Source organism: Chiroxiphia lanceolata, chromosome 4 (genome assembly GCF_009829145.1).
Source record: "Chiroxiphia lanceolata isolate bChiLan1 chromosome 4, bChiLan1.pri, whole genome shotgun sequence".
Taxonomy (NCBI): domain Eukaryota; kingdom Metazoa; phylum Chordata; class Aves; order Passeriformes; family Pipridae; genus Chiroxiphia; species Chiroxiphia lanceolata.
The window spans coordinates 74,958,936-74,968,599 of NC_045640.1; the positions used below are offsets into that span (position 1 = coordinate 74,958,936).

Sequence of the window (9,664 nt, forward strand, 5' to 3'; positions counted from 1 at the left end):
TGTAGGCCAGCCCTGGCACTGCAGGGATGGTGTTTAACAGCAGCATAAGGAGAACTGACAGTCACTGTTCCCTCCCACGTTTTTCAGGATAGCAACACACCCAAACTGAGCTTGTAACATAGACACTGCCAGGATAATTTGTATATCACGTTAACAAGGTTTGACATTAATGCTAATTCTTTATTAGAAGAAATACAACAAGGAGGCTGATTTCATATGCATTTAGCACTGAAAGATTTCCAGCACATGCAGTGAGACTTGCACTGCTATCTGACAGCTTTGGCTCTCTTGGTCTCTGCTCAGTCACAGAGGAGGTGCTGCCAAAAGTGCTGCTGTCCCCTTCTTCGGCTGCACTGGGGTCCTGGTGAAGAGACCAAGTCTTTGTGTACAGGCACAGACATTCTAGTTTAGTTTGGGGTCTCCCTCCACAGACACTGTAGAGGAGCACAGAAATGGGAGGGTGTGGCTTTGTTGGGGTGTTGGATGAGATTTTAGGGGCCGCCTGTCTCCAGGGATGGGCAGGGAAACAGAGATTTCCTGTGACTGGGAGCAACACAGGGCCTTGGCAAGGCAAGAAAATCACCCCGGCTTCAGGTCACTGAGTGCAATTCCATATCCAGGTTTTCTCACACGACAGCAGGTTCTTGCCAGCCAGTTCCCAATACCCCTAAGCCCCATATCCATCAGCATATCCAAATGCTGCACAGCTGCAGCTGTCAGCAGGAGGGTGGATTTCAGCCTCGAGGTGCCCAGTGTTGAGCGGGCAGGAGGCTGCGGTGTCAGCCCGGCACAGCCCTCGGGACCCTCCCTGGGCCCGTGGCAGGGAAGGGGCAGGTCCCTGCTAACGTGGCCCTGCTTCCAGTTGGGCTCCGGGGCTGAGCCGGAGACAAACATCCAGGTCTCACGCCACAGGGAACAGCGGAAGGAAGCCCCGTGTGCCCAGCTGGAATTAGAGCAGGTGCACCCTCCAGGACTGACTGGCTCTGATTTCTCTTCCTGATTTCTCTCCAGGCTCCGGAGGGGCACGCAGCCCCCGGCACAGGACACGCTGGGCTCGTTCCCGCTGTGCTGGATGGGAGGCTGTGCCCGTCAGACCCACGGGTGCTGGGGACCTTCCCGGAGCCGTGCGGGGGACAGGGACAATCCCTGATGGAGGTAAAAGAGCCCCCTTTTCCCTGAGGCTCTGAGCTTTCCATCTCAGCTGCTGCAGCGCCCCGTGGGCAGCTGGGCTGGGCTGGAGGGGTACTCGTGGAGCGCCCGCCCGGGCCGTGCCCGCGGAGCTCCCGCCCGCCCTTCCCCGGCCCCAGCAGCGCCCGCCGCGCGGAGGGAACGGGGGGCGGGGCCGCACCGAGGGGCGGGGCCGGGCTGAGGAAACGGGGGGCGGGGCCGCAGGGCCAGGCGGGCTGCGATTGGGCGGAGGCGCTCGAGTGCTGATTGGGCAGCGCTGCCGGCCCGCGCTATAGAAGGGCCGGCGGGGCAGGTGCGGGCGGTTGTGTGTGAGGGCTGCGGGGGCGGCTCCGCTGCTGCCCGGGCTGCGGAGGGGAGAGCGCCTTGGCCGCTGGGTTTATGGACCGGGGGAGCTGCGGGGCGTTTAGGGGCGTGTTGTGCTGGGCGGCAGGGGCTGGGTAAGCCCCTTACCTGCCGGGTAACCCCGGGGGGAGCCGTGGCAGGACTGCGGGGCTGGTGCTCTCTGGGTGTCTCAGGGTTTGCTTTGGAATTCCAAAGCCTTTCCCCGTGCAGGGTTACGAGGCGAAGGCTCGTCTCACTTAATTCCTTGGTGCTGCATTAATGCTTTTTGTTTGTTCTGTGTCAGTTTCCAGCCTGGCTCGTGGTTTCCCCTGGTGCGGAGGCGAGTTGTGCTTCCTGCTGGGAGAGAGAACGGCCTTGGGAAGCTGCTCCATGACCCACAGCTGTGCCGAGCCCGGGACTTGGTCCAGGTAAGAGCAGGGCTTCTACTGCCAGTGAGGAGCTGGGGTTTGCTGTTGGAAGATAGAATATGCCCGTGCCTTTAAACCTGAGGACAGGCAGAAGCTGGGAGGGACCCTGAGCAGGTTTTAAAAGACCTTGACTGTGGGAAAAGTGTCCAGGAGAAATGATTCCTTTTTTGCAGGGAGGCAGTTAGCGAGGACAGGGGGTTGCTGTGCTCTCTAGCAAAAATAGTCCCCTTGGGATGTCCAGGCTGAGGAAATGTTGGCCACGTGTGGGCTGGAGCAAAGGTGTGTGGGTGCCTGTGTGTGACAGCCGTGGGTGTGCAGGAAGGGGGTTCTGGTGCCATTGGAGCTGCCAGGGAGCCAAAAAGGGCACAGTTGTCTGAAAAAGGTGAAAGCTCTGTTGGCCTCTGTTGACACCTGCACCAAAGGAGAGGGAAATTTTCCCCCTCTTGGTTGCAGACTTCACAAAGCTCCCAGGAAAGGAAGTTTTAAATTCCAACTCCCCTTTATGCTAAAAGTTTCCTTGCTCTCTCAGCAGGATGTTGAGTGGCACTGTGTCCCTGAGGTCACCCTTTCTGCTGTTGGGAGAGCACGAGGTGGATGGAGAGGATCCCCAGGCATCTGCAGGCACAAGGGACTCGTACAACTGCGATTTTCCTACAGCCCTCGTGAGAGGGACTTTGAGGGTACCACGGGTAATGTGCCAGCTCTCCTGCTGGAGTTTTTGTCTTCTGCTATATTTGAACATAAAGAGTACAACTGAAGTCAGGTCTGTTCTGAACTATGTTACACTTGTGCAGAGCTCCTTCTCTCTGTTTATTTTCTGTTCCGGAAAGCACATTTGTGGGTTCCTGGGCACTTCCTATTAAATGATTCCCTGAAAATAATTTTGTACTGAAAGGGGAAAGGAGATGCCTGTTGGAGGTCACATGTCCCTGATAAAGGCTTTATGCTTTTTCAGTCAGTAAGCTCCTAAAATATCTTAGTATGTAGGAATGCCTGGCTTCTCAAACTCACCAGCTGAGTCTTACAGATTTATTTGAAGAGCTGAGTTGAGGCAGCAGAATTGGCCCCCAGGAGGGACTCTGTGCCTGCTCTCCCGTGGCTCCAAGGGATCTCTGGGCCTTCACGCCGGCACCGAGATTTTCTCGGGAAGGGCCTCAGATCCCCGGACCAGTCTGGGACACAGGCAAGATCCCCCTGCCTTTAGAAATGAGGCCTTCTTGTGGCTTCCTGCCCATCCACGTTGGTGGGTTCCCAAGAAGGCCTCTTGAAATGCCTTTTGGGCTGTGCATTGAAGCCTTGGCAGCAAATTGGGCCCCTGTAGGGACAGTGCTGTTGGTGCCCCCCGGGCTGGGGCACCCCGAGGACTCCAGCGCGCACCGAAAGGATTATTCGGGGAGATCCTCGGGGTGCCCGGCCCTGGGGAGCTCAAAGCAAGGTCCCTGCAATGGATTCAGGCATTGCTGACAGTATCCCAGGGGTACCTGTCCCTGCTAGACATGGAGCTCTCTAATGGGCTGTAATTGGGTGATAAAAGTGGTGCTCCAAGTGCCAAAGAAGTGTGGGATTGGGATTAAGAACTGAGCAGTGATGGTACAATTGGCTGTTTCCTCTTGAGTATAATGGTAAGAGCTGCAGGAGTGTAAGGTGTGTGTTCCAGTCCCCAGCATTTGGTTTGCACATGTCCTGCTCAGACACAGGTCCAACTTCCTCAGTCCTTAACCCAAGACAGGGAGAATTAAGGACTGGCAGTGTTAAGGTGATTGGTGTGACAGGGGTTAAACTGGGAAAACTTTGGGGAATTCCTCTGTTTGTCTGTTTGCTAAACTCACCCAAACATCTGCTAGGAAGGGATTGAGTGGAAAAGTTGAGGCAGAAATGGAATTGAAAGCTGGGGATATTGAAACTGTAATTGCTGAAACTAAATGTGTCAAAGCAGCAGCTCTTCTTGTGCAGGGAATAACTCCTGTCAGCAGCAAGGGCCAGACTGAAGAGGAAGCTGCAGTTGTTCCTGTGGAACTCCAAGAAAGTAGAAGAGGGCAGAATCTGTAGGTATTATCCCTAATGTGGGATCTATATGGGTAAGGCAAACCCAGTATCCTTTAAAATCAGAATGCCAGCTTGGTTTAGTTGCAGTAACAGCTAAATTTGCTCCTCCTGGTTTGCTTATAGAATGTGAATGCAAGAACCTGCCAAGAAATCCAATGGCCAAGATGATTGATTAGTGCAGGACCTGAGAGAACCCCTGTAAGTGACAACCTCCAGTGGTTTCCAGTATTGGATTTAAAAGATGGCCTTTGCTGCATCTCCTGGGACAAGGAAAGCCAAGAAACCTTTGCTTTTGCAGGAGAAAATCTGGAAAGCGGGAAGGAAGAAGAAAAGCCACCTCTCTCCTCCCTGAGCCCCAGACAGCCCCTGAACTGCCTTCCTGGGAATGGTGGGATGGGATGAACTCTGGATTGCTCCCTCTGGATATGTGGTAAGACTGTGATGCCAGCTTTTCAAACAGCCTGTAAGCATTTGCTACCTTGGCTGGGTGGTGGAAGGGCAGCCTTTAAGCAGGTAAAACATTCCCTGAGGAGAGTTCCGGGTCTGCCAGATGTCTCAGAACTGTTGGAAGCATCTTTGTTGGGGAGGGCAAACAAAGGACAAGGTGTGCAGTGACCCCCCTGAGAAGGGACTTGGAGTTAATGGCATCCCTGCAAGTGAACTTTGTGGGCTGTTCCTGCTGTAGGGCAGGTGATAGTCCCAGCTACAGTGATGGGGAAAATAGTTAAAAGAGAGCCCCAAAAGCTGGAAATCCTGCTGGAGGCTCTTGGCAAACAGAGTTTCCTGAGTTCCCCCTGCAAGAAGGATAGTGATAGCTTTTGAGTGCTAGTAGATGCTTTTAATAGATAGCCTTGAGTGTGTCCTTGTTGTACCAGTAGGCCTTGTCCAACTCCCCATATTCCAGGAGATATACCTATTAAAGGAAAAAATGATCCTTTTCATAATCCTTTGTTGGCTTGAGGCTCTCCCCTGCAGGAACTCCAGGAACTCCTGGTGCCGCCTGGACCGATGGATTGGACGCCCCAGCCCCTCCGTTCCTGCCCAGCCACTGGGGCCGTGTCGAGTGGTGGCACTGCCAGCCCTGCAGGTGAAGTGGGAAGGGCCTCTCCAGGTCTTGTGGATCACATTTATAGCAGTTAATATTGCAGAAAAAGGACCTGGGATCTTTTCTCCTTGAGTTCAAAAAGCTCCTTTTGATTGGTGAGCAGAACAAAGTGGATCCTTCAGAGTTCCCATCCGTGTTTGTGTCTCAGGCTGTGTTATGATTCAGGGCTGTAGCTGTTGTTGTCACTGAGGAGTCAAACTGTGCTTTAAATAATGAGACACTGGCCTGATGGACAAGAGTCAAGAAAAAAGGGGGAATGATATCTGAGTGTTGAGATGTAACAAGAGCTAATCCTTTTTGCAGTGGGATGTAGCCTGGAAACTGGACAGAGCTGAGGCAAGGGATTTAAAGGGACCACCCAAGGGAGGTGAAGAAAGAAGGAAGAAGGGAACTGAGGCAGCGGTCAAGCAGCAGTAAGTTGCTGTGTCAGCAGGTGAGTTGTGTTGAGGCTCCTCAGGCAGCCACTGAGGACTGTGAGGGCTCCAGACAGAGCAGACCTGCGACGACCCTCAGTGAAGCCCCTTGGAAACCTTCTAAGGGTAGGTGTGTATGGTAATAAGTGTTGGAAAATGCCCTGAATGTGGAATAGGAATGCAGGGAAGGAAAATGAATCCTCCTGTAATGCTGCCATATCAGCTGCAGTAGAGATAGGTGTATGTGCCCTTTGGGAGCTGATTTCCAGGGCAACTGGTGGGCTGGAATGATTCAAGAGCACAGGAATAAAAGGTTGCCTGGCTTCTAAAACTCACCAGTTGAGTCTCAGAAGTTCTTGTAGGACATTTTAGGCAACCCCTGAACTTCTAGTGTATGCTCTTGAGTTGAATTGGAAAGAGATTGTCCAGGAAACAGCAATCTTTCTCATTCCAGGAAGTTGCACTTGATCAACTTCCCATGTGAGCTGATGCCCTTGGCAGGAGAAGTGCTCAGCAAGGAGGCTCTTTGCTCCTAGGCAGGAAGAAAAGCCAGTACCCTTCCTCCCCAAGGCCCAGCCCAACAGGGCTGGCAGGAGCTGCTGGTGTGGCTGCTCTTTGGGTTCTCAGCTGTGCCTGTGGGGTGGTGACATCGTGTTCCTCCCTGTGCTCCAGGGCAGCCAAAAGCTCCAGCACAGCCCCTGGGCCTTTTTGGGAGCCTGAGCTATTGCAGCACTGGGGATGGGGGGTTGGGGGTTTTTTCCCCTAGAAGTAGAACCTTGGGGGCATCTCTTATCTCACAGTTGTTGTTTTTTTGATATCTTAATTATTTACAACCTTAGAAGAAAACATTGTGTAACTTAGCAACTGACTTGCACTGGTTACACTGAAAGTGCCAAGGAGTTGTAGTGTCCACTGGATTGTTTGTATTGAAGCAGTTTGTTTACAGAGGGATAATAACTACTGTCAGCAGCAAGGTCCCGACTGAAGTGGCAGCTGCAGTTGTTCCTGTGGTGTGGGCCAGTGGAATTCCAAGAAAATGGACAAGAGCAGAACCTGTAAGAATTACCCCTAAGCCAGAGTCTCTCCTGGTAAGGCAAACCCAGTATCCTTTAAAATTAGGAAGCCAAGCTGGATTGGTTTTCTAGTAACAGCTAAATTTGCTAATCATGGTTTGATAGTAGAATGGGAATGCAAGGACCTGTAAAGAAAGGAAGTGGGAAAGCTGATTGATTGCTGGGAGCAGGGGCTGACAGACAGTGGCACTGGGTGTTTGGTTGTGGTTGGGAATGAGCAGCTTGACCTCCCCAGGGTTGTCTGTGCTGGGGGTGGGTTTGGGTCCTGTGTGGCCACAGGTCTGTGCAGCAGCTGGAGCCTGGTCAGGTTTGGGGGCTGTGGTGTGCCAGGCTCCTGAGTCTGTTGTGCCTGTTTTCTTCCAGTGTCCCAGTGTCCCTGCTTGGCTGTTTGTTGCCCTGCAGGCAGAAGAGCCCCGGCCTGAGCTGGCTGAGTGTTGGTGTGACCCACAGTGGGTGTCCCCTGCCCTCGGGACAGTCCCCAGAGCTCCCTTTGGATCCCCTGGTGAAGGGTGGGAGCTGCCCAGAGCCAGCAGCATCCAGCTGGAGGATCCAGGAGGATGCAGCCCTGCTTTGCTGGGAGGTAAGAGGTGGGGGTGTAGGAGCTGGCAGGGGTGTTTGCAGGCAGAGGGAGGGCAGGAGCAGGAGAATTGCAGCTGCCAGCAGCTGGGTCAGTGCTGGATGGAGTCGGGGCTGGGAAAGGGCCCTGAGTGTCAAGGCAGGGGAGAGCCCAGGGTGGCCCTGGGAGCCCTGGGGCTGTGAACCAGTGCAGTGGGCAAAGGAATGGGCACTGGAGAGCTGGGCAAACAGCTGGAGGAGTTGCAGGGAGAACCAGGAGACTGGAATCCAGGAGCAGCAGCTCCTTGTGTGTGTGTGTGTAGAAGCAGGTGTACTGCAGCCCCAAGTGAGGTGGGAAATGAACCTCAGGAGGCTGGGAACGAGTCCCCCAAACTGGTTAAAGTGGGGTGGACTCTTCGCAAGTGTCTGAAAAGCTTTTCTTTAGTGTTGCTTTATCAATTGAAAACTGGTGTGATTTTCAAGATGTTGGCACTTGTTTTCCTGTGTCTTTGGTGAGGTGTTGACTCAGTACCTTTCCTGGAGCTGCTGTTGGATGAAGAGGTGCCCCCAATTGCCCTGTAAGGTCCTGGTTTTCTTCCCTGCTTCTCCCAGCTTGTGCAGGAGATGGAATTCCAGTGCTACAGTGTAGATGGGTGGTGGTGCTCCCAAAAGGAGCCTTTGTGCCTTCAGGGAAAGTTCTGGTGCCCCTGGAGCTGTTGGGAGAAGTGGAGGGTTGGCAGTGAGAGGCCTGGAGTGATTTTGCTGTGGTACAGAAGAAATGAGCAGTGATGGTACAATTGGCTGTTTGCTCTTGAATGCAATTGTAGGAGCTCCAGGAGTGCAAGGTGTGTGTTCCAGTCCCTACCATTTGGTTTGCACATGTCCTGCTCAGACACAGGTCCAACTTCCTCAGTCCTTAACCCAAGAGAGGGAGAATTAAGGACTGGCAGTGTTAAGGTGATTGGTGTGACAGGGATCAAATTGGGAAAACATTGCGTAGTTCCTCAGTTTCTCTCTTTGCCAAACTCAGCCAAACCTCTGCTAGGAAGAGATGGACTGGAAAAACTGAGGCAGAAATGGAATGGAAAACTGGGGATATTGAAACTGTAATTGCTGAAACTAAATGTGTCAAAGCAGCAGCTCTTGTTGTGCAGGGAATAACTCCTGTCAGCAGCAAGGTCCTGACTGAAGTGGCAGCTGCAGTTGTTCCTGTGGTGTGGGCCAGTGGAATTGCAGGAGAGTGGAAGAGGTCAGAACCTGTAGGTATTACCCCTACTGTGGGATCTCTCCTGGTAAGGCAAAGCCAGTATCCTTTAAAATCAGAATGGCAGCTTGGATTGGTTGCAGGAACAGCTAAATTTGCTCCTCCTGGTTTGCTTGTAGGACATGAATGCAAGAACCTGCCAAGAAAACCACTGGCCAAGATGATTGATGAGTGCAGGACCTGAGAAAACCACCTTGAATGACAACCTCGAGCAGTTTCCAGTATTGGATTTAAAAGATGGCCTTTGCTGCATCTCCTTGAGCAAGGAAAGCCAAGAAACCTTTGCTTTTGCAGGAGAAAATCCGGAAAGTGGGAAGGAAGAAAAGAAGCCCCCTGACTCCTCCCTGAGCCCCATACAGCCCCTGAACTGCCTTTTTGGGAATGGTAGGACAGGGTGGACTCTGGATTGCTCCCTCTGGATGTGTGATAAGACTGTGATGCCAACTTTTCCAACAGCTGGTAAGAGTTTGCTGCCTTGGCTAGATGGTGCAAGGGCAGCCTTTATGCAGCTGAAGCATTCCCTGAGGAGAGCTCTGGGTCTGCCAGATGTCTCAGAACTGTTGGAAGCATCTTTGTTGGGGAGGGCAAACAAAGGACAAGGTGTGCAGTGACCCCCCTGAGAAGGGACTTGGAGTTAATGGCATCCCTGCAAGTGAACTTTGTGGGCTGTTCCCCCTGTAGGGCAGGTGATAGTCCCAGCTACAGTGATGGGGAAAATAGTCAAAAGAGAACCCCAAAAGCTGGAAATCCTGCTGGAGGCTCTTGGCAAACAGAGTTTCCTGAGTTCCCCCTGCAAGAAGGATAGTGATAGCTTTTGAGTGCTGGTAGATCCTTTTAATACATAGCCTTGAGTGTGTCCTTGTTGTACCAGTAGGCCTTGTCCAACTCCCCGTATTCCAGGAGATATATATATTAAAGGAAAAAATGGTCCTTTTCCTAATCCTTTGTTGGCTTGATGGTCTCCCCTGCAGGAACTCCAGGAACTCCTGGTGCCGCCTGGACCGATGGATTGGACGCCCCAGCCCCTCCGTTCCTGCCCAGCCACTGGGGCCGTGTCGAGTGGTGGCACTGCCAGCCCTGCAGGTGAAGGGGAAAGGACCTCTCCAGGTCTTGTGGATCACATTTCTAGCAGTTCACATTGCAGAAAAAGGACCTGAGGTCTATTATTCATAAAGGAAGAAAGCTCCTTTTGATTGGTGAGCAGAACAAAGTGGATCCTTCAGAGTTCCCATCCGTGTTTGTGTCTCAGCCTGTGTTATGATTCAGGGCTG

General features: G+C 52.7%; 2 long non-coding RNA genes across 5 annotated transcripts; both read left to right on the forward strand.

Moving 5' to 3' along the window:
* Positions 1 to 1,441: 1,441 nt before the first annotated feature.
* On the forward strand, positions 1,442 to 2,417 carry LOC116785720. Of its 2 annotated transcripts, none has more exons than XR_004356665.1 (3): positions 1,442 to 1,480; positions 1,821 to 1,937; positions 2,391 to 2,417. It is a non-coding gene; the product is annotated as an uncharacterized LOC116785720 (long non-coding RNA). The 2 variants fall into 2 exon arrangements; XR_004356666.1 differs by lacking the exon at positions 1,442 to 1,480 and adding an exon at positions 1,535 to 1,562.
* A 3,065-nt stretch (positions 2,418 to 5,482) lies between these two features.
* Positions 5,483 to 8,326, forward strand: LOC116785734. 3 transcript variants are annotated; one of them, XR_004356684.1, is made up of 4 exons: positions 5,483 to 5,521; positions 6,448 to 6,589; positions 6,977 to 7,154; positions 8,284 to 8,326. It is a non-coding gene; the product is annotated as an uncharacterized LOC116785734 (long non-coding RNA). The 3 variants fall into 3 exon arrangements; XR_004356685.1 differs by lacking the exon at positions 8,284 to 8,326 and having other exon boundaries at positions 6,448 to 6,556; positions 6,938 to 7,039; XR_004356686.1 differs by lacking the exon at positions 8,284 to 8,326 and having other exon boundaries at positions 6,938 to 7,032.
* The last annotated feature ends 1,338 nt before the right edge of the window (positions 8,327 to 9,664 follow it).